The sequence below is a fragment of the Microtus ochrogaster genome, linkage group LG1 (assembly GCF_000317375.1).
Source record: "Microtus ochrogaster isolate Prairie Vole_2 linkage group LG1, MicOch1.0, whole genome shotgun sequence".
NCBI lineage: Eukaryota > Metazoa > Chordata > Mammalia > Rodentia > Cricetidae > Microtus > Microtus ochrogaster.
In genome coordinates this window covers 50,809,889-50,814,951 of record NC_022027.1, presented here as the reverse complement: position 1 = coordinate 50,814,951, position 5,063 = coordinate 50,809,889, and positions in this window count along the sequence as shown.

The window sequence follows — 5,063 nt, the reverse complement described above, 5'->3', positions numbered from 1 at the left end:
GAAATTTGTGCAACAGGACTGTTGCTGATATGAACTCACAGAGACTGTAACAGCACGCACAGGCCCGAGGGCCCAAGCCAGATTGAGTCCCAGCCCTGAGAGGGAGAAGTGGACACTGAGTCCCACCTAACCAAGAAGCTATCTGCAATGGATGACCATTGGCAAAGGAAAATTCAGGTCCCTCTTTAGAGTATCACTGCCCCACGACCAGGAAGAGCTAGTTAACACAAAATGAACTCAATTAAAAAAAATATAAAAAGAGAGAAAATAAAAAGGACCTGAGGGAAGTAAAGAAAAATCTTTGCTTGTGCAGCCCAGGGAGAAAAAAACCCAAGACTTCCTTTCCCACCTGCAAGGCAGCCAAGAGCTCTGCTCCCACAGTAACAGAGAAATTTCTGAACGCAAATGCCTGCTTTAAGACCCTGTGCTAGACGCCAGTGGAGCCCCGTTTCCACTGCCGTTCTCCAAGGTGACTGTCATTTAAATTATCTTCCTGCTGGGTGGCCTTGGTGGCCCAAGCCTTTCAACCCAGCACTCAGGAAGCAGAGGCGGGTGGATCTCTGAGAGTTTGAGGCCAGCCTGGCCTCTATAGAGCAAGTCCCAGGACTTGCTACACAGCCAAGGCTACACAGAAATACTGTCTCGAAAAACAAAACGAAGTAAAAAATTATCTTCCTAGAGGCTAGGGGAGAGATAATAGTAGGATAGTAAAAAGAAACCCATATGAAAACCCACTATTGTATAAACGTCGTATATTTATACAAATATGTAATTATTCACGTGATGTTTAATTGGAGTTGTCCTAGACAGGACTGTGCTTGCCCCAGAGGCACAGCTATGAAACCAAACCCTCCAGTGCTAGGTGTGAGATTCCTGCTCTCTGTTGGCCAGAGGTATCCTGGAGACTCCTAAACAACGCAGGCCGTTGCTGATGGTCTTGGTTTCCTGCCCGTACTTGATGGACAGCCCTGCTGCTAAAGTGACCACACGCATTGGCACTGGACATGTAGAAATCGAGTTAGTACTGACCAGGAAGTTTGATCCTCAATGGCCAGCTTTCGTAGCTCAAGAGTTAATGACCTAAAACTAAGGGCCTCAAAGAAACTGGAAAAACTCCTGGCTCAGCAAAATTATAAGAATTCCTGGGGCTGGAGAGATGGCTCAGTGGTTAAGAGCATTGCCTGCTCTTACAAAGGTCATGAGTTCAATTCCCAGCAACCACATGGTGGCTCACAACCATCTGTAATGAGGGCTGCTGCCCTCTTCTGGTCTGCAGACACACATAGACAGAATATTGTATGCATAATAGATAGATAGATAGATAGATAGATAGATAGATAGATAGATAGATAGATAGATAGATAGATAGATAGATAGATAGATAGATAGATAGATTTGTCCTTTAAAAAAAAAAGAATTCCTGCTGACGAGAAAAAGCCGACCCAATCTGCAGTCGGTCAAAAGCTGGGAACTCCCGACAGCATGGTCAATAGATGAAAAGCCATCTGGCATGTCTGTGCCCCGAAACTACAAACAAGTCTGCAGATAGAATTTTCCACTCCCAAAGTTCCCTTTGCTACCCTATAAAACCTTCAAGTCCCCTGTGCCTTCTCCTGGAGAGAAACTATGCCCTTCATTGCTCTAGCAGAGGACGATCTGCTTCTGTTGAAACCAGCCTCTTCTTTCTTTTATTGTTGGGTTGTTCTGTTGAAACCAGCCTCTTCTTTCTTTTATTGTTCGGTTGCCTCCATCAATCCTAATCTAACAATAATACTAGAAGGTTCTATACAGACTACAGGAAGAAAACAGTCATCAACAGTTTTACCTGGCTGTGAACCCTGTGAATCATAGTGATAACGTGGTAAGAGATGCCAATGGGTGTAATCGTGACACAGGTCACTGTAGGGTAACCAACACTTTCTGACTGACCCTGACAACTGTTCTGAAACCCTCAGGCTTCTCTCCCACCCACCAATTCCCAAATAACCACTGGCATCTTACTCCTCCAGCGGCTGCTGGCGTCTCTCTCACCCCGCCTTCTTTTTCCCTTTATCTTTTCTTGGATTTCCTACCTGGCTCTATTCTGCCTGGCTATTGACCAAATCAGTGTCTTTATTAATCCATGATAATACACCATAGTCACAGCATACAGAAGGGCATCCCACATCACTGTTACATAGGAGGAAACATGTCTGGGACTGCTAATCTGGAATTGCCAAGAACTAGCTTGCTAAATAGGCATAGTATCAAACTATCCCCTAAATTGTTTTCTGGGAGAAGGAGAGTCAGTTTCTTTAAGGCTGTGAATTATTAAAACAAACAAAAAGAACACAAAGTTGGGGCATAGGGATGTGGGGGGAATCTTGGAAGAGTTGGGGATCTTGGAAGAATAGGGGTGAATTTAATCACATTGCAGAAATTTTCAAAAAAATTAAGAAAAATGTTATTTTAAAAAATTATACTCCTAGCCGGGCGGTGGTGGCGCACGCCTTTAATCCCAGCACTCGGGAGGCAGAGGCAGGCGGATCTCTGTGAGTTCGAGGCCAGCCTGGTCTAAAAGACAGGAACCGAAAAGCTACGGAGAAACTCTGTCTTGAAAAATCAAAAAAAAATTATACTCCTTAACAAATTTTATATTTTTAAATATTTCAGGTGGATCTCTGAGTTCGAGGCCAGCCTGGTCTACAGAGAGAGTTCCAGGACAACCAGGGATACAAAAGGAAACTCCATCTCAAACAAACAAACAAGCTATAAAATGCTTAAGAAAATGTATCCAAGGGCCAGCAAGATGTCTCAGCAGGTGAAAGCTCTTGCTGAGAGGCCTGAGACCCTGAGTTCCACCCCTGTGACTGACATGGTGGGAAGAGGAGACCAACTCTGTAAATTGTCTCCTGATCCCCATATGCACACTACGGCAGACACATACACACACAAGTTCACACACACACACACACACACGCATACACACACACAATTTTAAAAGGATACAATGAACTTGAGACTAACAAAACGCTGTCAAAGTAAAACCAAAAGGCAAGTAAATCTCTTTATTCTACTTTTCTAACATAGGTGTTCTTGAAATGTCCGTAAGAGTACTGCCCATTTGTCAAACAAAAGACACTATATTGTTGAGTTTATTTCTCCTGGAAAGCCCTGCGTTGCCTGGTGACCTGAGAAGGCAGTGGATTAGCGTATAAACAGACAAACGGTCAACCCTGCACTCCTCCATCCAGCAGACTTCTAGGGCAGGCAGCAAAACAACCATTCTGGAGCTTGGAGCCGCCCCTCTGGTCAGGTGAGATTTGCAACGCCTCGGTCGCCCCCATGTTCACCTCTTAGATTTTCCTCATTCCCTGGGTATCTGGGCTCAGGCCTATCTTGAAATGCTAAATCTGGTTAATATAGATAGATAGATAGATATTCCTCATTCCCTGGGTATCTGGGCTCAGGCCTATCTTGAAATGCTAAATCTGGTTAATGTCTCCCAGTACCGACCTTGTACTCCCCCAGGACCGTCTGGGCTGGGGGACAGGGGTTAATTCAGAACTGACAACCCATTAACACTATGTACGTGCTAAACTACTAATGGCATGCATGTTTAGAATCTGTCCTCGGATATAAAGTGGTTTTATAACAGAATACAAAAGTCCTCTCCATCCCCCTTGCCCCTATCATTTCCCACCGCCAGTAGCAACTGTCTGTGAAGGTCTGCATCAATGGCGTCCTACTGCCGTTTACCTGGTGGATCGCCAGCAGAGCTCCTGCCCAGCAGGAAAATTCTCTGGAATATCATTGCACACACTGGAATATATTGATACATGTAATATAGTACGTAGTTATGACTTGCTTGAAAATGTTTGCTATATGTCTGTGTCTGCAACAGCTATCATAAGTAGTACCAGTAGGAGCCAAAGTTCAGAGATGCTTAGCTTGTATCACACATAAGAACCACCATTTTTCTGGAACCTCTTGTCTCGGTTACGTTTGGAACAGCTGGCAGAGGGGACCTCCATTTTTGTGGTTGGTTTTGAGACAGAGTCTTAGTGTAGCTCAGGCAAGCGTTAAGCTCATGATTCTCTTTATTTTCTTACTTCAGCTTCCCCAGTGCTGAGATCACAAATATGTAACTCCAGAGTTTCCCCCTTGTATTTAAACAGTTTTTTAAAAATACTCTTAATTATCAGGGAGCTGGAGAGGTGGCTCAGCACTGGCTGCTTTTCCAGAGGACCCAGTTCAATTCCCAGCACCCACATGGTGACTCAGAACTGTCTGTAACTCACTCAGGTGGTGCACAGACATATGCAGGTATAGCATAAATATGTGTAAATAAATATTTTTAAATATTTTTAAATTATTGCTAATTTACTTAATTATTGCTGATATTCTTTAGGTTATCTGGTATTTGATTTTGAGTTCCTGTGTCTCTGGGATGAGACCTGTGTCAGTGCTCTAATCTGACCCTACCTTTGGAAGTAGGGCAAGTGGCAGATCTTAAGGAATTAGTGTCAGTGAAACTCTTCCATCGATCAAGCAGCAAAGGAGTATGAGAGGAGTGGCTGTCAGGCCAAGGGCACTGAAAGTCCATTTTGTTTTCAACTTAATTTTGTCTATAATCTGGGTAATGTCATAGCATTTTAAAGCAGTCGTTTAGGAGCTGTGCTTTTGTATAATGTCAACAAACAATAGTTACAAAATATCAAGGCTCAAGGCCATAACTCTCCAGAGAAGGATGAAACCCGCACATGACAAAGGGCTAAGAAGACCGCGGTTAGGATTCTATAGAGAGCTGTGTGGACATTAATATAAATAGACACATGAACCATGGCTTTATTTATAGAGGAAGCCTGACAAACTTAGCTGAAATAAACATATCTTCTAGGCCAGTTTTGTAAGCATCACTGAGCAGTGTCTTAAGAGAGTCCCATTGTTTCAAACAGAGGACTAGATTTGAGTTTTCAATCCACGTGCTGAATTTTTATCTTGGAAATTTTCAACTTTCAGTATATATATCACCTTGAGAACAATGTGTGTGTGTGTGTGTGTGTGTGTGTGTGTGTGTGTGT